Here is a 24,870-nt window from a genome sequence, read left to right as displayed (position 1 = left end):
AATATTTTACACGCATTGATTCACTGGACAGTCTTGGATGGAATGACTTCATGCTTACAGAATATCAACTCATCACCTAACTTTCCAGGGGACTTATTGGTGAGCTATCACGGCTTTATAGTTTTTAGGTCTCTTGTTTCAGACTGATCGTGATGTTTACCAGCTCAGTAGCCTAGATGGTAGTGTGCCCGCTTTGAGACTGGGAGGTCGCTGGTTCGCGCCTCGGCCGAGACATACCTAGTTGGTATAATGGCGGCGCCCTCTGTTGGCTGCGGCTGCATCGACTCGCTACAACGGGTCAGGTGTATCGACATTTCGTTCTGTGTACATTGTTACAAAGAATGACAATACAAAGGAAATTATTATTATTATTATTATTATTATTCTAGGATGAGCACATTTTGAAATGGTCATCATCATATCTTGAAACACAGTATGTGACTTGACGTGTTTCAGTTATTGGTGACATCGTACAGACACGTGGTTCATCAAAAGTCCGACAGCGGAACGTTAAGGGGTTAGTTAGTCATTGCTATATTTTACCATTTTAGGACTGGTAGTACCTCTTCTTCTCTTGCTGTGCACCTTGAGTTATTTTCTCCGTGGCATTGGGTACATCTGAAATTCTAATATTTTCTCCTGTTGTATTTCTAATTTTTTGTACTATAATTTATATTTTGTCTTTAATATCCAGCTATGCATTTCTCATGACTCAAGTAGTCAGGGAACCAGCAGAGGTGAAAAGCAGATGTAGCGATGTGATACTTCCAGACCCCAGCACAAAAAAATAATTAAACAATACAAAAACATAATTCAGATTGACAGAGGCAAAGTTTTAACCACAGACTAGTATATATTGACTAAATTGGATGATTTTACTCCCAAATTAAGCTAGGTGCTTGTGTGTTGGAAGATCCTATCCTTTTAGAGTATCGCTTTTCAAAACTATATTTATATAGAGTGTCAGTCAACTTTTATTTTTATCGACCTCCCAGCTCGCTGGTACGCAGGCTCAATGACGGCTCGAAATCTATTTACAGTACAGTGCATCTCCGTCGGTGGCCCGATGAGCCGTCAGCTGTGCCTTGTTGAGTCGGCACACGGGGTTCTGCCGTCAAACTGGCGCTCACGTGCACGTTATACCACCAGCAACTTTGTGCATGCCATCTTTCCTCTCGGGGGTCGCTAGCAGTGCACAGCTGTGCATTTGGGGCCTCACGGGGCCCTTGGGGAGCTTCTGTCCACACATGTTGAACTGCTTGTGTCTCTGTGTGTGTGTTGCGAATTGTGTTGAGACAGAGGAAGGAGTCATGCCGGGCTGCAAGTAACATGAGTACACAAACAAACAATCTCTGTGTGCAGTTTTAAAAGATGGAAAAACACGTTTTTATCAGTTGGCAGTCACTGCATTTCGGGGATTCATGATTGTTCGAAGAACGAGTCTGTGCAGGTGTTTTTGATAAAGGGATTTGTGAGTCTAACCTTGAATGCAATGCACACCACATTGAGACTAACAAGTAAACTACTTTTCTATTCAGCAGATTGAATTTGGAATTCTTGGAGGAACAAATCCATTAAAAATATTCATTGTGTCTTACTGAAGGTTATCCTTAAAGTAAATATATCATGAAAAAATTTAAAGCAAAGTGCACTGTGAACCCTTGTTTATCACGGAGGTTAATTTTTAAGGAGAACTTGTGGTAGGCCAAATTATACAATTGAATAATCTATTATACACTTAAGCCAAAGAACACAACTTTACACAGGCTTAGGTATTTGTTGAACTAATAAAAGTACTGTAAACATTTTTTAACAAATAACTACTGTACTTAACTGAAAGCGGAGAGACAGTTTAGCCAATCAGAGTGCATAACACAATGCATGATGCAAAATATGGAAATAGGGAGACAGAGTGTATCTGATTGCTCATGTGGACTGGGAAACTCAACAGGCTGATCTAATAAGGGACAAACTGCAGCCACATAAGGAGTTCTCAATCCGGCGCGCTAATCAAAAAGTTAAAAAAACAACAACAGTTCTACACATGGGCAGCACGGCAGCGCAGTGGTTAGCGCTTGTGCGGCACAGTTCATGTCATGGGAACCTGTCGTGGGTTCAAATCCAGCTCCAGACTTTCTGTGCGGAGTTTGTATGTTCTCCCCGTGCTTGCGTGGGTTTCCTCCGGGCACTCCGGTTTCCTCCCACATTCCAAAGACATGCATTTCAGGTGAATTGGCCGGTCCAAATTGTCCCTAGGTGTGAATGAGCGAATGAGTTGTCTGTCCCTGTGTGCCCTGCGATTGGCTGGCAACCAGTTCAGGGTGTCCCCTGCCCACTGCCCGATGATTGCTGGGATGGGCTCCAGCCCCCCGCGACCCTACTGAGGATAAGCGGTACGGCTAATGAGATGAGAGATGAGTTCTACACATACAAAATAAAATTATTTTTTTAAGTGCCACTCTTTTCCCAAGTATGTTTTTGTGCCTCTCTCTTCCATATAAATATGTGAAAAAGAAAGTGTGTCAAAAAGAGGAAGGTTTTTACCGCATTTTTATTATCGAACTATGTATTACAGCTTGGAGTGTCCCTAACCCAATGTTAAAATTGGTCCAATGCCACCCCCCAAATTGTATTGTATTTTATCGTATTTCTAACAAACATATACAGTATAATTCCTGCTTTTCTATCAAGCAGAACAGACTATGTCATCAGAGCTTTCTCTCTGAAAGAATTCGATTTTTGCACTGGCCACAATAATCCCGAATCTCAGAGGAACAGGACTAGCATTGAGGTTGATAGTGCTTACCTGACTCCACTCGTGGAATCAGAATTTTCTTAGTTAAAAACATTAAAATTCAAAGTGTTCCTTAATAATATATATAAAAAAATAACAAATATAGTATACATACGAAATTGTGTACTTTTGGGTGATAGCAGATAAAATAAATTTGGCATTGTACAATAACACTACAATATTGATACATTATCAAGCGCGTTGTATCAGGATACTCTAACCCAGAGGTCTCCAACCTTTTTCATGCTGAGAGCTACCTTTTGCTTCTTATTAGTGTAAAGGGCACCCATTTTGATGTACACTTCTAAAATAATAACTTGGATTGTACTACTTACAATATGTTTACTATGTTATCACCAGGTTAAATATTGGAAACAGAGAGACAAAAGACGGAAGGAAAGAAGGAGAAAGTGGGAAAGATGATGAAGGGGAGAAAGGGAGAGCGAAACAAAGGAAAAAAGACAGTAAAAATGAGAGTAAAAGAGGAAGATAAAAATAGAGGACGGTATCATAGAGAAAGATAAAAAGAAAGCTAGAGAGTGAGAGAGAGAGAGAAAGAGAGAAGGAAGGAAAGAACAAAACAAAAAAAAGAAAAAGTACGGTTAATTTGACTGAGTTAACCACAAAAAAAAATCATTTTAATAGACATTCCCAATGACCAAGCACTGCTCTAACAGCATTTGTTTTTTAAGTTATTTTGGATCTTTTTTGTTTGGTTTGTTTAGCTGTTGGTTTGTTTTGGTCTTGATGGTATGTTTAGCTGTTTTTTGTGTGTTACCAAAGGAATCACTATCATGCGGACTTAAGTTACTAATAAAACAGAGTGCCTACATTGTTTTCCATCTCACATTTTTTTCTTCCTGCTGACTCTTACCAATTATGTCGAGGAATAATTCCGAACAGTTTCAAAAAAGTTAATTACATGCATTTATTAAAAGAGGAGTGCATCAGTGCACAATGTCATTCTGGGAAGCAATCATCTTCCGTCCGTACGTCTGCACATCAAGGGAGGTCAGTATTTAGCTAAAATATATCAATTACCACATTGTCGTTTGTTTGCTCTTCCTCCACCATCTCCCCCAAACACCGGGTGAGTTTGAGACAGGAATTCTTTGTGCGAGGCTGAGCTATACAGTTTGTTGTCGAACTGTAATTTGTGGGGTTTTATTTGCGTCCATAAAATCTCCTGCTGGATCATCAAAACTCGCCGTTATTACAGTGAAAAGCCGTTTTGAATTCTCCCTCCGGTCATATATACCTGAAATCCGCGCCTACCCTGTACACACGCAACGTGAGCAAAAGCATGAGTCACTAAGGAGTACGGTATGCTCTTTTTAACCCTTTCCCGTTCCTCGAGTTAGCATGTTGCAGGAATCGGTGAAGCCTTATTGCATTGCATCAGGTATGCTCACTCACTTTCAGCACCCCAGCTACCTAAAAGACCAACTGACACCAAATGCGCTTGATCGTTGGTGCTCATAATTTTTCAGCATGAAAACTGCTTCCAAGACCCGGACAATGAAATTGCATCAGAGGTACTTACACCTTGTCAGCAAATGAGATACTCACAAACCCGAACAACCCAACTTCATTAGCTCAGGGATACTCACACTTTTTCAGCATGCGAGCAACTAACAAAACCCCAACAAACCGATTGCATTAGATCAAGGGTTGCTTACACTTTTTTAGCATGCAAGCTACTTGCAATACCCCCCAAAAGCAATTGCATTTAATTGGGGGTTCTCACAATTTTTCAGCATGCAAGCTATTTACAAAACACCAACAAACCAATTACAATCATCAGGGTTGCTCACAATTTTTCAGCACGAAAGCTTCTTTCTAAACCCTAACTAACCCATTATTTGAGATCAGGAATGGACATACATTTTCAGCACGCAAGCTACTAAAATACCCCTACAAACAGAGTACGTTAGATCAGAAGTGTTCAAATCGTTTCAGCATGCCAACTACTTGCAACACCCCAACAAACCAATTGCAATTAAATCGGGGATACTCACACTTTTCCAGCATGCAAGCTACTTACAAAAATCAACAAACCAATTGTATTAATTTAGCGGTTTATGGTTCACTGATCGGGCAGCACGGCAGCACAGTGGTTAGCGCGTTTGCGGCACAGTTCTGAAATCATGAGAGCGAACCTTCCTGTTTGGAATTTGCATGTTCTCCCCGTGCTTGCGTGGGCTTCCTCCGAGCACTAAGGTTTCCTCCTATATTCCAAAAACATGCATGTCAGGTGAATTGGCCGGTCCAAATTGTCTCTAGGTGTGAATGAGCAAGTGAGTTGTCTGTCTCTGTGTGCCCTGCGACTGGCTGTCAACTGGTTCAGGGTGTCCCCTGCCCACTGCCCAGGGATAACTGGAATGGGCTCCAGCACCCCTGCGACCCTACTGAGCATAAGCGGTGCAGATGATGGATGGATGGATGGATGGATGGATGGATGGATTGATGAATGGATGGGTTCACAGATCCCTTAACCTTCTGCAGACAAAGTTCTGGACAGTTTTGGGGTTACTCAGTTTTTCAGCATGCGAGTTACTTAAAGAAAAATGGAAAAAAAACAATTGCATTAGATAAATGGTGCTCCCAACTAACCCCTAACAAACCAATTGCATCAGATCTGAAGGCTGACACTTTTTAGCATGTAAACCACTTATAAAATAAGTCAGAATTATATGTACACCACAAAAAATGCAACACGTGCAATTATTTCCGAATATTTTGAAAAACTAACTAAAATGATTGAAGATTCAAGGGCAGTCTGCATAAAAAAATGTTCTTACTTCCTAAAAAACATGACTACCCCTGCAATTATATGAACCTCCACGAGAATGAAATTGCCTGGGTGGATGAGGCTTTTCCTTTTTCTCTTTTTAAGCAAACTGTAACGGTTTCACAAACTATTTACTCAATAATTTATGTAAAAATCGTTCTTCAGCGTGTTAGTCACAAAAATATACATCAATAAAAAATGTTTTTCTCAAACCAATACCATCGTAAGCGTCAACTGTTGGGCAGTCACAGATACCAATACCAAATGCTGATGAAAAATCATTTAAAATACCATCACAGCTATATTTAAGGGAGAACTACCAAAAACGAGTTTCTTCCTTTTTGGTGGAAACACTGTCGTCACCTTTACACGACGCAATCATTGTCTTTCTCGATCGTTTTGCCGTATTGTTATCTATTTTATATTTTATTTTTGGTTTTATTTTGGTTGTTTGTTAATGCAACATCCATAGCAGCCTCATCATCCTGTAAGGGTGATTACCTCTCGATCGGTCCCGTCTCAATGTTTCTTCATTTTCCTCATGCTGAGGTTTTTGAGTTTTTCCTTGCCCTCATGTAGGTTTTAGATCAGGGGATGGAGTAATAATAGTATTTAGTTTGCAATAGTCTGTGGTCTGCGCAACCCCGTGAGACTACTTGTGATTAATGGCTATACAAAAAAACATGACTTGACTTGACTATGCTGCGATGGTAATGTATAGTCCAGTGCAACTTATGACTTGAATCGTGTAGTAATTTATAATTCTCAAAATACTGTACATTAAACCCCCGGGATACAACATTAATCCGTTCTGGGGTGTGGGTCATAAAAGGAAATTGCCATATGGAAGGACTTGAAATAACAAAAAACGTATATAGATAGAAAGATAGATGGATGCTTTATTCATCCCCGCAGGGAAATTCACATTTCCAGCAGCATCCCTGCGCTGAGAACAATACAATAATAATGCAAAAAGAATACAATATACAAATACCTAATGTGACGTGCTAATACCCACTGTAGCGTGTTGTATAAAGTATTTAAATAGTGCTACATAAAATACACACTGCAATAAAAATACGGTAATATGCAATGTAGGGGGTGTGGTTTAATGTGGGCCTTTACTCCGCTGGGTGGCGTTAAAGAGCCTCATGGCATGAGGAAGAAGAGATCTCTTCAGTCTGTCCGTACTACAAGACAGTGATAGCAAATGCTACTTATGTCTAATATACATACATGAGTAAATAGATAAAATTTGAAATCATATTAATATTTTAATTACCTTTGGTCAAGTGGAAAAGCGAGTGGCTACCGAGTGGGGTATTGAGGGAGGTAATTCAGCCAATAGAATATCAGCATTTTTATGATGCTGTATAGTGGAGGAAATGCCTTAAAGGAAGGCTGTGAAAAGATCTTATTCTACAGAGTCACATGAAAACATTAAAAGGTGGGGACAGTGTATCCCAAGTGTTTACTGTATTTGATACAAGCAGGGTACTGCCAATTTTATCATTTGAGAAGGATACCGTTTCACTTAGCTACTACTATTTACAGAAAAAAGTTGTGAGTTAACCATATAAAGAAGTTGTAGGACTTTCAAAAAAGGATTTCTCAGCAGAATTCAGACATGTTCATTCTGTGCCTATTTAAAAACACAAGTCAAGTCAAGTCATGTGTATTTGTTAAGCCCCTAATCACAAAGAGTCTCAAAGGGCTGCACAGATCAAAGACTATTGCAAACTACAACTATTATGACACCATCCCCTGATATTGTCAACATAAAATATAGGTTATTCATATGCTATAGAATAGAAGTGTATGTTTTAAGGCCTGATTTTCCTGCATTCCTCAGGCATATAATTGCGTGGTCAGGAGTTAATCATGCCGTGCAGCCATTGTTATTTTCATGCCCCGTCGCGAGACTCTTTCCGACTCTTCACGATTTGACAGGTCCGTAGTAGAAACAACCACATTCTTGCCTTCCTTTTTCTCTTAGCTCGCCAGTCTCTCACTTCATTGTTTCTTCCTAAGTTCCAAGTGCAAAAGGGGCCCAATGTCCAAAGAGTACTAGATTCCCTTTAAAAAGAAACTAAGACGGCGGATGGGAAGCAGGAAATGGTCTTGTGTAATTACTCGTTCCCACTGGGAGTGACATCACGATCGCGTTGAACTCCGCCATGAATAGACTCAAACATAGCATTTCCTGTTACCGCAGCCGGATAAGTGTCGTTTTTTTATCTACCTTCCGCCTTGATTTTTTTTTTTCCTCTTGGTGCACTGTTCTCACACTTCCTCACCTTGAGTCCCCGTTAACGAAAATTCAATGGACACATTGAATCTGCTGCATCACTTTCAGTGTATGGCTGAAACAACGTATCGATAAAATCGATTTTAATCAATTAGTAAAGCGTTGGCAACTAATTTAAATATCCTTCGTTGTATTGCGTGGTTTATGAACCATTAAGCATGTTAAATCAATGCAAATAAGAGTGCATTAAATTTTGTTGTGCTGAGAGTTGTAGTGCCACTTTGCTCCAGCAGAGGCGCTTTGAGTCAGTTTTTATAAAAAGTATCTTAACATTTTTTTATTTTTTTTTATTGAACATTGCATTATTAGAAACAAAAAAAAGCAATTTTAAAAAATTGGATTAAAACAGTCAAACACCGCAAAGTTAACAATTTTAAAGGGAACAGCAAGTGCTGCAGAAATACTGAGAAACAAATTGAACAAATTAATAAAATAAATGAAAAACAAGGATGACATGTTTAACTCAATAGAAGGGGGAGATTCTTAAGCATATGAAATATCACTTGCACATTGGGAATGTTTATCATATTCAATGATTTGATCCTCCCCAAAAAACTGAAAAGTAGGTTTACATTTTTTGTGGATTTTTTTTTTTGCTACATACAAAATAAAATAAATTGCTTTTTCTCTGGCTTTGTTTTGTATGATAAGTCCAAATGTAATTCTATCTTTGGAAAAGGAGGAAGAAAAATATTATCTTACATATTTGCAGGTGTGTAGCATAACATTTGTATGTATTTTTTGTTTATTGTTGGGTTATTTGAGATAAACCTGGATTTTTTTGTTTAATTTTATATTAAAAATATTCTGTTGTTTTGTAACACTACTTTTCTACACTTCCAAAAATTCAATATTTGAATAAAGAGGACATCAACAATTTTCTTGAAAATCAGATTAGTGGATTAATCGAAAAAATAATAGACCGAATTATCGGTGATTAATATAATCCCCAGTTGCAGCCCTAGTTCGTTGCCAATGTCAAATGAGGACATTGGATTTGCAATGTCATGAACTCCTAAAAGCAGGATTTTCAATGCTCATTTCAATTTTCAAACTTGTTTGAGGAAGTCAAATCCTGTCTTTGTGTGTGTTGACCTTATGAGTCTGGATGACCTGACAAGGCTGCAGCCTGGAGAAAAATGACAAAGGAAACAAAAACTGGAATAGTTCACAAAAACATTGAGCAGCAGCAACATCAAAGACGTTTTTTGGTACCGCTGAAAAAAATATTAAAACAAACAATATAGATCAGTACAAATTTTGCATAATATACAAGCAACTAATTAAATAACATTATGAATAAATGGACATATAAAGGAAAAAAATAATTTACTTTGGTGTGATATAACTTGAGCTGGTCAAGTGGAGTATCACATAGCTGCAGAGGGGGTAGGAGACCGCGGAATTTAAATTAAAACAGATTTGAAAGCACACTCTTACTAGGCTTGGCATATCCTTAGAAGACTCTGTTGCTTTAACGACTTCCTTATTTTCTGATAATCGTCCCAATCGTCAATTGTGAAGGTAACAATGCGTGTGCCTTCTTCTTATTGCCTAATGAATGTAAACTTTGTGTCCACGATTATCCCTTCAACAATACTGCCTTGGGACCCATAGCAAATAAATAGAGTACAAGAAATACAGTATTGTATCACTGACACGCAAAGTGTTTATAAGGCACACAAGATTCCGAACTGAAGGAGTTGTGGGAAGTAGTTGGGCCAATAGCATATTGGCATTTTCATAATCCTGTTGCCCAAACCAATAATAGACCACTGCAAAGTTCGAATTGTTTACAATTTTGGGCACACAAAATTAGTGGTTGTTGATGTTGTATAGTCGGGGAAAATACTACAAAAAGTGGCCAAAAAACACATTTTTCTACACCATAAAGTGAAAAAGACAGAAGGTGGGGACGGTGTTTTCTGAGGGTCTACATCACTTTCATTTGTTTCAGAATGGATGTAAAAAATCCGTGGAGTAGCTCCAACAATATACTACCAGAGAGTAACATTCCATGGTCATCTATGATTTTACAAAGGGAAGATGTAATGAAGAGCACTTTAGGATATAAGAATAAAATGTGTTTCTTAAAAGAAATAGAAGTCATTCTTTAGGATTATATTTTGGGCTTTTGTTTGACTTGTCATTGACCTTTTGGGTTTGTCGTAATAGTTTCTTTTCAGTTATTGCTAAGGAAGAAAATAGCAGTTCTTCATCTAGCTAAATCTCCAATCCCTAATGACATAATAAATACAGTATGGACTTTGCGATGGCTCCCTAAGATAATAAAAATCAATGTACCCTAACGTTTTCTCACTGGAGTTTGGTTTTTAATGCATGTCCATTGGTTCTTGATGAGTGACCACATTCCACTTACGGCCATTAGTGAAAAGGAACTGTCCCTAGAAGTGGAACATCAGTTAAACTTCTGACCTGCTTAATGTTGAGCATGTGGGTGTTTCTTCCTTGTGTCTTATTTGACCTCTCACACGCTCCCACTGTAGCAGATGTAGTAGTCATGCCTCAGATGACTGGAGATTCTCTTCAAACTTTAAATAACCAGGCCTACCTCATACATTGTGGTCCTCAGAGGCCGAAGGTCAAGTTGTCTGCATTTAATCCCTGTCTACGGTGAGACAGTAAAGTAGTTTGTGCTGCAGTAAGACTGATGATCCCTTACCTTGCTGGCAGCAAAGGTCAATTATGTTCGAAACCAGAAAACATGTGGGATTTGCAGGCAGTAAGATTTACAGGAGAGTCTTTTAGGTTGTGTTAAATTGCGTAAAAAGATGCTCAGGATTACCTTGGATATCTAATAATATCAACATATTGGCTACGAGTTTAGTGTTAAGATTACACATTTTCTTTAAGTTAACTATTATCTAAGTTAACATTATGAACATTATTTTGGACTAAAGTCATCATTGCAGCTTCTGTTGCGTGAGCAAGTACATGCATTTCTTAGATGCACTCGAACACATTTTTTCCTCATCTTTTTGGGGGATGGGTGTTGCGTTTGGAGTGTATTTGAAACAGTCTTTTTCTTACTTTCACCATTTTCATCTTAGAATAAAAGAAAACTGCGAGCTCACACGTGAAATCATTCTCCACCCTCCCCTAACTTCACCCGATTTCTTGGCCCTTGTGACATACTGTACTGATTTTCATTGTGTCAATTGATGTTTCTTCAGTGATGTTTCATTAAACATACTGAAGAAATGTGAGGGGTGTACTCACTTTTGTGACATACTGTATATGATATATGCAATTTTTAATCTTGCGTATGCATTAATCAAGACATATGATTTTTCAAATAAAAATAAAGGATATCAATATATATTTCTTATTTTACAAAATTTTCTCTATATAATTACAACTTGCAAAAAGTTCAGTTAAACACTACAAAAAATCTAGTTTGTATTTCATCACCATTAACATGAAGCTGTGATGCTATGTGGCTACGAACAAGATGTCAAGGTTTTTTCCAATCTCTGCGTGATGCTGTTCAAACAAAGTCACAGTAAGCCCAGTATGTGTATGTTTGTACAGTATGTTAACTCAGCTAAGGTGTGTTTAGCTACCAATGATGTTTTTGTTCGAGCTAACGGTGCTTGCTCTCTGGCGAATGGTGTTATAGTCGTGTCTGAGCCGTCTCACATTCCTCTACAATGGAGAGCTTCATCAAACAGTCCTCCCTCCCGCTACTCAGCCTGTGCTTGTGCGTGTGTGAGTAAATATTTAAGTTATAAATCAGCGCTCTCGGCTGCTCACTCAAGCGGATCAGTCGGTTTGGTCAAGGGACATCCGTTCTTAACACCTTGGAGCTCACTGCCGTTGCATTCCTGCATGTTTATGCAATGCCGTTGGTTTGGTTGTAAACAGGGTTGTACGGGTGCTTGATGTCCTTGAAAATGCTTGAAATTTGTCATGTTTCTCAACAAGTCTGCTAAAAAAATGACATTTCTCTCTGGTGGCTTCGCCTTGCCATTGCATTTCTTTGTCTCTCGTGATTAATGGCAGCTGGCATTCGTTTGTACGACATTGTCCTATGAAGCCCCCTATGGGACAGTTAAGTTTAAGTTAAGTTTAACTTACTTTTGGAAGATGGGCTTCAAGAGTTAGGCGACTTCCTCTTCCGTTCTAACCATTTTCTCAACCGCATTAAGCTTTCTTATTCCAGTTTCATTTCATTTCAATGGCTCGCCTCTTATTTACACTTTACATCAACCATATTGAATGGATGCAAGAGATATTAAACAATAAAAATGTAAAAGTTCTTAGCGCGCTAGACATACAGTATAGAATGTTTACACACGAACTAGGAAGAGGAACTGTATTTCTTCTTCAGGTGGATGCTGAGTGACCTCTCACAGTACCACACGCTGGCTGCAGCAGAAAGAAGCACTACAATAATGTCCTGTACTCGGAAAAAGGTGCACACAATACAAAATCTAACTTACAGCAATGCCCGGGAAAAATGTTTGTATCTACCTTTTTCGTAAGTCGAATGGTCATAAGTAGGGGAGCGTCTGTACTTAAATAAAAATATATTTCCCTCATCTTTTTCTATTCCTACATTTTAGGAAGAGTGCCAGGAAGTGTGGGTTGCCGACCCCCACCATAGATGAACTATTTTCCACTTCTTTCTATCTCCAGGCGGAGGAGAAAGAAGGCTTTGTATCACACACTGCGCACACCCATTACATTTTTTGGAAAAACAACACTAAAAAAATGAGCCTCGCTTCCGAATCGACCTCTGGTCCACTTCACTGACTCCAAACATTGTGGCTCACCGCAGCACCTCCTGCACCCCAACACTAAGGCATTGCCCTCCCTTTCCTTTCCCCTTGAATGTTACACCTCACTTCACACCCAAGCTCGCCGGCGCCCATGTGGCAGTTAGGAGGAGTGGCAGATATGTGAATAAAAGCTCTGTTGTTCTTGGAAGCCATGCGTGGCTGGAGCCGGCCTCACTTGAAAAAAATAAAATAAAAAAGAGTATATGTCCACGTGGGCCGACAGGTGCTCCTATTGGAAGCCAAAGGTGACACTTGCACCTCCTGAGCTCTGCTTTTGTTTATGATGAAAGCGTTTTATCGTCTCACTCAGAGGCTCGCTCTTTTTTTTTTCTATATGTAAATCTCCGCTTGCAGCATCACCTTCTTTTAATCCTTCCTCTCTAGTCTACACCATGCCAAAACACTTTGATTTGTATACGGTTTGGTTTGGCAACAAAATTTTACACTAGGGGGTTCCATACTTTTTGCTTTATAGAGAAATGAAATATGCAATGTGGAGGTTGTTACATTTTATCACCCGCTGCTGCCACATCTGGCATGTATTGGAAGTGAGGACACTGTTTCTTCTAAAATATTCTTTTTTTTCTTAAGAAAACCATTTCAAATTGTATTTTCCATATTATCCAAACTCAATTTTTGTCTATTTTTAATTCTTTCCCTTTGTAAAATATGGACAACTTAAATTTGGGGCTTTTTTAGTAGAATTACCTTGTTTTGGGGTTTTTATGAAATAGTCTAAAACAAATTTGTCTTACGGGTTATTTAATACAACATAACACCATTTCAAATAAGACTGGTTTTTATTGCCATTAATAACAACATAGTGAACATTTTTTTACCATGAGATTTGACTTAGAACCCCTTAAGGGAATGTTTGGATGAATGGATAAATATTTACAAGGAAGTACTTGAAATCTGCTTTATCAGTGTAAGTGCTTTAAAACAATGGTGCAATAAAAATAAGTGCAATGGCATTAGCAGCAACATATATCCAAAAGAGAGTCAAGAAATTAAATATCAATATATATCTTTTAAAACATAGGCAAGATCTATATTTTCACATCCTTGAGTGCTTGTTAAGGCATCAGGTGAAAGAAGTGGTCCTTTATAATGTTGTCGGTTCTTCTGCCGGCAATGTTCTCCAGACTGGGCAAAGACCAGCCAATAATTTCCTTAGCTGTGTTGATGACTCTCTGTAAGATTTTCCTGTCCTATTAAGTTAAATTCTGTATAACTGCAATCAGGAGCATTTTTGACCCAAAGAGCCACAAAAGCAATACTGTATATATATGTAATATATATATAATATATATAAGATATATAATCTACGTGGCAAGGCATCACAGTGGTTAGCGCAGGTGCAACACTGTTCTGAGGTCCTGAGATCGAACCTTCCTGTGTGGAGTTTGCATGTTCTCCCTGTGCTTCCGTGGGTTTCCTCCGGGCACTCCGGTTTCCTCCCACATTCCCAAAAAACATGCATGTCCGGTTAACTGGTCGGTCCAAATTGTCCCTCGGTGTGAATCAGCGAGTAAGCTGTCTGTCTCTATGTGCCCTGTGACCGGCTGGCAACCGGTTCAGCGTGTCCCCTGCCCACTGCCCAAGGATAGCTGGAATGGGCTCCAGAACCCCCGCGACCCTACTGTGGATAAGCGGTGCAGATAATGGATGTATGTATGTATAATATATTGGAGAGAGAGAGCCACGCCAAGAATATTTAAGACAAAATTTACCCCCAAACCCAGTCTCCAGACAAAAGCTTAATCTTTAACACATTTTATTTAATTGTGTGATGTTTGATCAAATCTATGAAACAATAACAATGCCAGAGCCTAAGTCCTATGTCAAAATAAATACCCTACTTAAAAAATTGTCTCCCTCCAGCGTACCTTAAGAGAGTTGAGGTTCACTTTGACTATCATATTTTTACCTGAATAGTATTTTCTATACAAGGTGCGGACAAAGTTTGTTTTTAAAAATGTCAGAAAATACTGCAAACAAAGGATACCAACGTGTTGACCTTCAGTGCAGATAGCGCTAAGCGAGAAGGAGATGGAGTGCGCCCATTCCTACCGCACACCCAATCAAAGTTTCTAGGCACTTTGCTAGAGCTTCTTGGTATCCAAAGTTTATTAAGTGGCTCTTCAGCATGAAGTGTCTTCATTTAAAGGATTATTTAGAGATTTACAGCCGAAACGGGGTCTCTTGGTGTGACACCTTGACTGTAAACTGTTGTTAAAACTGTGTCCTATATATATTGGACTGAACCCTTGGGTCAGTTGGTATTGTCTCTGTCCAACACGTGCAACACTCTGCTTTGTATGTAATAATACATTGAGTAAATGCATGAAATATATTTTTATCTTCGAACCATACGTACTCATGAAAAGAGCCATATTTGGCTCGTGAGCCATGGGTTCCAGACCTCTGCTGTATAATAACTTTCTGAGGTAATACATGGATCATGCGTTAAAATAATAACGACATTCATGTAGGAAGGAGCGGAAAAATGAATGGAGATTACATGACAGAAACATTATCCGTCTCCGTAAAAGTTTAACGTGTGGACCCCGGGTCAAAGTTTGGACACCAGTGAATTGTAACACTTAAAACCAGCTAATCTTTTTATTTATCGTTTGCAAGCAAGCAGCGATATTAAATCCAAGCACACACACATCTGAGCAGCTGCAGCTGGGTCTTTTTACGCGCCGGTTGTTTTCGGGTGTTAAAACGAACATATGGTAGACTAATTCTTCTCTAAGCATGTAAATGTGCTCGGACGTGTTCTGTGTATGTTTTAGCTTACCGGCTGAGTGCACTAGATCTGTTGTTGTTTTATCGATTTCTGCTCGCCTTTGACACTGGCCATGTGGGAGTTGCATCCATTCTATTTCTGCTTTAATGCTTCAAGCATCTCCGGCACAGAGAGCAAAACAAAGCCATGTTCGTCCGCACTAATCGTGATTAAATCAACGTATTATCTATTGTGGGCATTGCGCTGCAGTAGCCAAAGCCAGCATCATTGCCACTACATTAAACTGTTTAAATTAGATCAACTGAGCCAACATGTGTGCCCCCCCCCTCCCTCAGCGTGCCAAAAAGTGAGTAACTGCATGCACGAGTAGGTGTGTCATACATCATATGTGTGCACTTGTTTAGAAAGTGCAAGCCTATCAGAATTCAGACTGGTGCTCTATGACCATATGTGGTGCTATTGTTGTCTGATTGAACATAGGAAATGAGTTTGTCTTTTTAAAGCAACAGTGTGTCATAAATACCACCCCTTAGTGGTGTAAAATACCTTATGTATTTAAATAAAACAATATGAATTCAAATAATATTGCACGTACTATCTAATGAATGCCATTTTTGTACTTATAAGTAATTTGTAATTTTAATACTTGACTGAAGACGCTCTTTGAAGAAGCTGACATTTTTGGCTTTCATCTTGTACTACAGAATCACAAATGATGTTTTCACCAAGCTAGCTTATCCCGGTAGTGCTTTCAACATTTAAAGGGAACGTACTTTCAACAGCTGAGCTCTGCATCTGATGGTCGCAAAGTCCAGTGATTCAGGAACCTGACACTTTTCCCATTTTTTCCTTCTCTAGCCACTTGTGTTATCCACTCAACTGCAGGCTATGGCTCGCTGTCAACAGCTATTGTTATTATTTGCTGCTGTGTGAATAACGCTTGTGTCGTTCTTCAGTAAGGGTTACTACGGGTGCTTGAAATCCTTGAAAGTGCTTTAATTTTAATGTTGTGTTTCAATATTTGAAAAGTACTTAAATTTTGGGTTAAGTGCTCATAAATTCTTGAAAATGCTGCCTTGTTTCTCGGCAGTCTGACTCCATAGACTACGCATTTAATGAAGAAAAATGTAACTTTAGATGAATTGTCTTTCTGTGGCTTGCTACTCCCTTAAATACATAGTGAGTGTTGGTGGAATCCATTACAAATGTTAAAATATTTTTCATAATTTTTAGTATTAACAATATGATAAATAAATGATATTAATGATAATATTTTTTACTATCAATCAATTTAATTGGTACTGCAGAAATTGGAAAATTGGTTGTTAAAGTCCTTAAAAAGTGCTTGAATATGGATACTAAAAAATTGGACGAACCCTGTTCATTGTCACCCGCCTTCCACCAGCTTTAACCAGGTGTGACCAACTTAACTATTCACTCTTTTCAGCTGCTCTTTTATTGTCACTTGCAGGGATTAACATTAGCTTTTATGTCCCGTTACTGGCTTAACTTGATCCGGCTGATACTAGAAAATATAGAAGTAGGCTTCCAAATTAGGCAAAATCGTATACTTCCGGCTTACATTGTGTGTTTTCCTTGGATGCAAACGCTCCACCTCCATTTCAAGCTACTATGACCTCTAGTGGTAAGTACAAGGTCAACGAAATCTGTGCCAAAAATAACCCATTTCCTCCAGTTCACTCAAGGGCATTGTGATGCAGTGAGTGATACTGTAAGTTTATGTCTGGACAGGAGACCCACTAATGACAATATTTTGGCTTGTTTTTGTAGCTTAAAAGGCAGGGTGTGTAAAATCTCCTAAAGTACACTTATCTTTGAAACTAGCGTGAAGAAAGGCTGGTGTTGCTCTGAAGTCATCAACAAGAAAACCATGACTGCTCTGTCCAAAAATGCCTGAGCGCCCCTGGCAAGATTTTTATGGGGGAATTCCAGGTTTAGGAGGCGGGTTTTCGGTAGTTAGAGTTTAATGACGTGGGAGTTGTGTTGAAAGGAGGCTGTTGTTGCGGTCTGAGGTGCTGAGAAGGATTGCTGAGCTGTTGAGATGAGGTCAGTGGAAGCCAAGTGGCCGGCTGGGTGATGTCATGTTTCGGGTTAACGTCCTCACGTACAGTAGACCCCCGGTGTAGAATACATTACTTTTTTTCGGCCCCTCTTTACAGCATTTTTTTGCACTATATGAGATCAACAACAAACTATTTGTTTGCCCAAAAGCTTTGCATTGTTTTCCTAGATAACTGTCTGCTATTGGTCAAGGTCCTATAATATGATGGTCTGCAATTGGTTTGCTACATGGAATTATGAAAATAATAATAGTTGATTGTCTCAACTCCCTCCCACAATGCCTTTCACCCCGTTCAGCTCAAAATCTTGTGTGCTTTGTTAACACTTACTATGTTCTGTATTTATTTGCTATGCTGTGATGCTAAAGCAGGGATGTCAAACTGTTTGTCTGAGGGGCCGGATCTTGACTTTCTGTTCTCAGGTGGGCTGGAGAGTAAAAGAATGTCACCTCAAAAGTTTGGTTTATTAAAATTATGCTCTATCACTTAGCCTACATTAGTAACGTACCCTACTATTAAAAACACGGATTCAAGTAAAGTTACATTTATTTGTATAGCTCTTAATCACAATATGTCTTAAAGAACTGTACAGGTTAAAAGGACATCATCCCCTGATCTTAAACCAACGTGCGAGCAAGGAAAAACTAAAAAACCTCAACATGAGGAAAATAAGAAACCTTGAGAAGGGTCTCACATGTGGTAATCCCCCTTCCAGGATGACCAGGGTGCAGTAGATGATGCATTGGGTCACAATACACAAAAAATAGTGAACATCAATTATAAAAACATAGGTAATATGTAATGACAAGGAAAGTTTTCCAAACGCAACACATTCAATCACAAACAATGGGAGGTTTAAGAAACATTTTCATGTTGAGCATTAAATGTGTAACTTGTTTTTTTTTAACATTTGAGTAGAAGCGGTTATAAACCTGAATCAACTAACCACCCTGTACTCAACACTGCCCTCTAGCAGCCAGATAGGTTGGTTTGTATTCACTGTATTTGAAAAAAATCATAACCTTGATATAAATTACCTGGAGACTCGCTTCTTTTTTTGACATTCTCAGAAATGAATGGCAGGCTGGATCAAATCATCCAACAGGCCCATAATCAAATCCTACCCATAAATCATAATTCAAATGTAAGCATCTGAAAGACACCCAGCCCTCCCGCTAAAGCACACTTTTTATGTTACTAATTTACAAGTCTGAACCTGTGAGAATGTTTATTTCTAAAATGTGCCCCCCACCTAAGTTAAAATAAGTTTGACACCCCTGTTCTAAGGGCATGACGATGCTCGCAGTGGAGCTTTAAAATCGGTTTTATGTTTAATCTGCCGTCGCTTTCTTTTCTAACATACTGTACACCCGTTACTCCACTCAACCAGCTCAAGTCAGGTCACACTAAAGCAGGGGTAACCAACCTTTTAGAAGCTGAGTGCTACTTTTTGTTCACTAAACGTGCAAAGTGCTTTCAGATAAGTAGTTCTAAAGTAAAGACTTATGTTATTACTAGGTTGTTACTATGTTACAACTTTGTTGGGATCTTTGGAAGTAGTTAAATTAGGCTTAGTCAACCACTAAAACATCACGCCAGTTAGAAATCAAATTTCCTAGGAATTCACAATGACCCATCACTGGTAAGCCAGAAGCTGTCTGGAAGCTACCCAGGTGTTCTTTGGGGGCTACCTGGTGCTTGTGGGAACCACGTTGGAGACCCCTGATTTGGAAGCAAAAATTACTATCCATCCATTATCTGCACCGCTTATCCTCAGTAGGGTCGCGGGGGTGCTGGAGCCCATCACAGCTGTCTTCGGGCAGTGGGCAGGGGACACCATGAACCGGTTGCCAGACAGTCACAGGCCACAAAGGGACAGACAATTTGCTTGCTCATTCACACCTAGGGACAATTTTGACCGGCCAATTAACCTGACATCCCTGTTTTTGAGAATGTGGGAGGAAACCGGAGTGCCTGAAGGAAACCCACCCAAGCACGGGGAGAACATGCAAACTCCACACAGGAGGTTCGATCCCATGACCTCAGAACTGTGTTGCACACACGCTAACCACTGCGCTGCCGTGCTGCCCATAAAATTACCAATACAAAGAAATTACAATTACAAATAAAAACTTATTAATACCAAAATAATGTCAACATTTACAGTAATTGAATAAATGCATTAACAAATAAATACATTCATATATTTTCTCTCTCTTACCTTACTTTTAAATAAATAAATACACAATGTTTGAAACGCCTGCACTCAAGGTAGCTTAAATGTAATGGTTCCTTGCATGTATATTTATTTATCATGTTATTTTACCTATATGCAAATATATTGTTGGCCTGGAAAGGGATAGGCGCCACCAGTTTGCACTTGCCCAAGACACACCACAGAAAATGGTGCCCCTACAACCCTAATAGTTAAGGGATCAACCCACCGACCCCCGATATACTACTTACAATATACTATAATGCTATTTTAATGTTTTATCTAGGGGCATTGGGGGTTCAGAGCTAAATGCCATTATACCCCCGCTATACAGCAATGACACTTTGTGAATCCCTCGTTAGAATCGATAAACGTTGTATCCCGGGGGTCTACCGTAGTGACCTCATTGCGCTCCAAACACAGAGCTAACAGGTGACCATATGTGTTATAATCCTTTCATTACTAGCTGCTGAAAAGGTTAATCTCGCTTGTCTCTTCCCTTGACGCTGTGTGTACTGGCCACGGTGAGAAGATTGGCTCAATTTGATTGGTGGAGACTGACAGGCGCTGACCCCTGTTTGCCCTTTGTGTGTTAAGAAGCAAAACACAGCCATTAACTAGTATTTTGACTTGTTTTTGTGATTGATTTTAAATAACTTAACTTTGGAATATTGATTTATTTGAAGAAAAATAAACTTAGTGATCCAGGTTTGGTTTGCTGCAATAACCTTGCTTGTCCAGAAGGGGGCAGTTACACCACCTTTCAAAAGCAGTAGAGGGATGTTTTTGTTTTTGCATAGAGTATAAGATGCAGTTCGTGTTTTCTTTGTTTTTGCCAGTACTTTTTGATATAAATATTCATTTAAATTTCTTTTTCTATATCTCTATGTATATGTGTGTATACGGATAGAATTAAAACAAATTAATTGTTGCTGTTCACATTTGTATCGCCAATACTAATAATAATAATAATAATAATAATTTCCTTGTATTGTCATTCTGTGTAACAATGTACACAGAACGAAATGTCGATTGCATCTGACCCGATGCAGCCGCAGCCAAGAGAGGGCGCCGCCGACCACTTTTTAAGTCTTAGGAATGACTCGGCCGGGGCGCGAACCCGAACCTCCCAGTCTCAAAGCGGGCGCCTTACCATCTAGGCTACTGAGCTGGTTACTAATACATAAACCCAATTTAAATCAAGATTAAAGCACTTTTATCCTGTGTACTTACCTTTTTCACTTTCCTTTGGCTGTTAATTAAAGTGACAAGTGTGTATGTGGACCAAAAACGCTTACATTGAAAAAAATAAATACATACATAAAATAAAAATAGAACCATAAGTGGAAACAAAAAAATACAATTCTAAAAGCCAATTAAGAAACAATATGCATAGCTTCATTTATTTAATTCATTTTTACCCAATAATCTAATATGTGGTTAAAAACAGTATTGTTTGAAATAATAACAATAAATAAATGGTACTTTTGATTTGATTGAGCATTCGACATGTTTTATTGACAATAAATTATAATTATGAATATATAATTTATTATTATTTATGTGTTCTTACCCTATTCACGTTACCTGGACCAAAGAAAATGACAAATTTCACAAAAGATCTAAAAAGAAAGATGAAACAAAAGCAAAACAAAATTACATTCCAAAATATGAAAAACCATCAATAAACAATAAATAAATGTAATACAGTGGTACCCTTTATTTTTCTCGCTATTCAATTGCTCGTCCTCAGTTATGATTTGAACATAAATTTCATTTAATTTCAATTTATCTGTTGGTTCTGGTGCTATTTTTAGATGCACCTTTGCAGAAAAGCAAAGGGCGATGTAGGCAAAGGTTCCCAAGATGTGAATTTTTTCTTATCTTACTCAGAAGTCTCTCCTGCAGGGCATGATTAGCATGAAGATTTTATCGCTGCACACAGACACGGAACAGGAAAAAAGAAAGGATTAGATGTGTTTAGGGAAACGGCCATGAGAGTGTGCAGTTGTTGCAGAAAGGAAGCAGAGGAAATGCTGTGCAATAGCAAAGGAAGGGGGATTGTGAAGGAATCTCCTTATTTCCTGAGAAAAAGTGTTGCTAAATAATGACATTGAATGAGAACAACGTCCGTTCATAATGTCTCCTCATTCAGATGCACATCCACGCTTTATCCCTCAAGTTGAACTGTGAATGTAAATTGTTCTCAGGACGCTAGCGAGGCTAAACTCCCTTCTGATGAAACCTTAATCTGATTAGCGGGAAGTATATTTACAGCTCTAAATCCTATGTTATCAAGACTCATCTTGTTTGAGTTCCACATGTCTTCTCACTCGTAGGACTGATTTGTTCATGTGCTTGTTTTCTATTCATAAAAGGAGCTGAGTCAGCGTTTACCAGAATTCGAGAATTAAATTAATTTTAACAAGTTTGGCAGACAGAGAGATAGTTTATTGCCATTAACACTGACTTTTTTTCTTAGAATTCTTCACATCACTGTACAAATGACTTAAGATTTGACTTTAGCAAGATGAGAGATATAATCAGCACATTAAATACTACTTACAATTTGAACCAAAATAATTTATACACCGCAACAAATAAAATAACAGTGGTCCTAAGATTGAACTGTGTAGAACCCCGAGAAACTTACAAGCTTGAGTGCCCAATAACATTTTTTTTACATAAGTGTGGTCTCCAAGATCAAACCATGTAGAACTCTAACAAAGTATTGAAGCCCAAGCATGCACAACTAACATAAATAAATAACAGTGGACCCAAGATCGAACCATGTGGAACTCCATCAAAGAATGGAGGCCAAGCAGTGCAAAATACCAATAAAAAGGATTTAATGAAATGAAACACATTTTGATAAAAAAGGCAATTAATATACTGTGGCTATTCCTTTTTTTAAATCATCAATTATTATGAAATCTGCACTTATGATTCTTTAAAAAAAGTATGGATCAATATTATACTAATGAATATTATCCTAATTAAATATTCGATAATGTAGTGTATTTGAGAACATAGTTATTCTTAGAAAGTCTTTTAATTTTATTTTAATGGTTCTATTCAAAATATGAAATAAAATAATGTTTTAACATATTTCAAAATGACCCTTTCCACAATGAACTTTTTATTTTAAGAATACCATTTAATGAAATAATGACTGCTGCTGTCAATCAAACACCTGGAGGCAGAGGTACATGACAGACATGACCAATGTCCAGAAAAAACAATCGATTCTTAGGCTCAAGCACAGGCCCTACCCACCAACTTTGATTGACAGCATGAGTCATTATTTTGTAAAACAACATTCTGAAATGGATGAAATTCACTTGAAAACATGTTTTTTTAATGAAGCCATTGAAATTAAATTTGCAGAAACTACTATGAAAAGTATGATGTCCCTACTGATTGAAAGTTTGAAATATTTAAAATAAATTTTAATATATTTTAAAGAATAATTAGTTCATATATCTTAAAAATATTCTAAATGAATAATCTTATTACATAATTGGCTGTCTTTTTGTTTTGTTTTTTTTGTACCAAAAATAGCTTTTATACCCAAAATAATTTTTAATGATTGCATTTTGGAACCCAAGGCTTCGGTAGTAAAATTTTTTTTTTCAGTGCACGTGTGGAAAATGTATTCACTTAGCATGTCGTACACAAAATGCAAACATTACACATTCATAACAAATATTACTTTTTCTGTGATATTGACCGTATTTTCCAGCCTATAAGACACCCCCTAAAAGAAAAAAATTGGCCAGAAATTTTTAAGTGCACCTTATAATCAATTGCACATTGTATACCGGAAAATATGCTAGCTGAAATTGGAAAAGCATAGTTAAAATAAATGATACTGCATAGGGTAACTGTTCTGCCTTTGAGAAACATATAGAGTGGTCTTTGAGTGCCCTTTTATGGTTATCATGTTAATTGTTTGTTGCTAAAATTGATTTTATTGGTGAAATCAGATGTCACAATGTCAATTTATCTTCTATGAAAAAAATTATTTCAATTAAAATGTTTTTATTTATTTTTATGCAACCCATAGCTCTTACTGTATTATAAATTCCGTGTGACCCATATGTATGTATGTGTATATATATATATATATATATATATATATATATATATATATATATATATATATATATATATATATATATATATATATATATATATGGTGAATGGGTGGTTAGTGAGCAGCACGGCGGCGCAGTGGTTAGCGCATGTGCGGCACAGTTCATGTCTTGGGAACCTCCTGCGTGGGTTCAAATCCAGCTCCAGACTTCCTGTGCGGAGTTTGTATGTTCTCCCCGTGCTTGCGTGGGTTTCCTCCGGGCACTCCGGTTTCCTCCCACATTCCAAAAACATGCCTTTCAGGTGAATTGGCCGGTCCAAATTGTCCCTAGGTGTGAATGAGTGAGTTGTCCGTCTCTGTGTGCCCTGCGACTGGCTGGCAACCAGTTTAGGGTGTCCCCTGCCCACTGCCCAAAGACAGCTGGGATGCGCTTCAGCACCCCCGCCACCCTACTGAGGATAAGCGATGCAGATAATAGATGAATGTGTGTATATATATATATATATAATATATATTTTGTGACAATTAAACATTTCTTCACATATTTACCATTTTCTGTTTTAAGTATGTTATCAAACCAGTGTATATTGTTGCTCGGGCTGAGGCTGCCCACAGAATGACTCTTTCCTCCTACACGTCGGCTGCTTGAATCTCTCTCTTTTTCACTTCTATTCACTTCTAATACTCAAATACAAACAAATCATAACAATCATGTTTTCTCCGCATGGCCGAACAGTAATTCGAACTAATGTTCGGGAAGTGGCTTTTGTGGCATCCTAGTGTTTTTAAGTGACTGCTCGGACGCTCCATTAGTTGTTATTCATTGCGGATTTCCTCGAGGCCAACTCCAAGTCAGCTGATTCTCCCCTGTTTGTTCCCACACTTAAACCCATCCCGTGTTTTTTTTCCCTTTCCTATGCACCTCATCACAAATTCAGCAGTTGACAAAGAGAAGCGCTTCGCTGCACGGAAACTTGGCAACACGCTCACACGGGCCGGTCCGTCAGCACAAGCGTGCATGCTAGAAG

General features: G+C 38.4%; 1 protein-coding gene across 3 annotated transcripts in view; it reads left to right on the top strand.

Moving 5' to 3' along the window:
* rtkna (rhotekin a) overlaps positions 1-24,870 on the top strand; it is a 124,796-nt gene that overhangs the window by 50,150 nt on the left and 49,776 nt on the right. Inside the window, exon 1 of one of the 3 annotated variants that reach the window (XM_088336414.1) lies at positions 16,971-17,095. The exons of the other annotated variants lie outside the window; for them this stretch is intronic. The gene's annotated coding sequence lies outside the window, so the exon portion shown is untranslated. Of the gene's footprint in view, positions 1-16,970; positions 17,096-24,870 lie in introns of those variants that run through there. 3 annotated transcript variants of the gene reach the window in all.

Source organism: Urocampus carinirostris, chromosome 5, assembly GCF_059441175.1.
Source record: "Urocampus carinirostris isolate Australia breed hairy pipefish chromosome 5, RoL_Ucar_1.0, whole genome shotgun sequence".
In the NCBI taxonomy this organism is placed as follows: domain Eukaryota; kingdom Metazoa; phylum Chordata; class Actinopteri; order Syngnathiformes; family Syngnathidae; genus Urocampus; species Urocampus carinirostris.
Note: the sequence above shows the minus strand (reverse complement) of the source record. Positions and strands in the feature narration are given on the sequence as shown.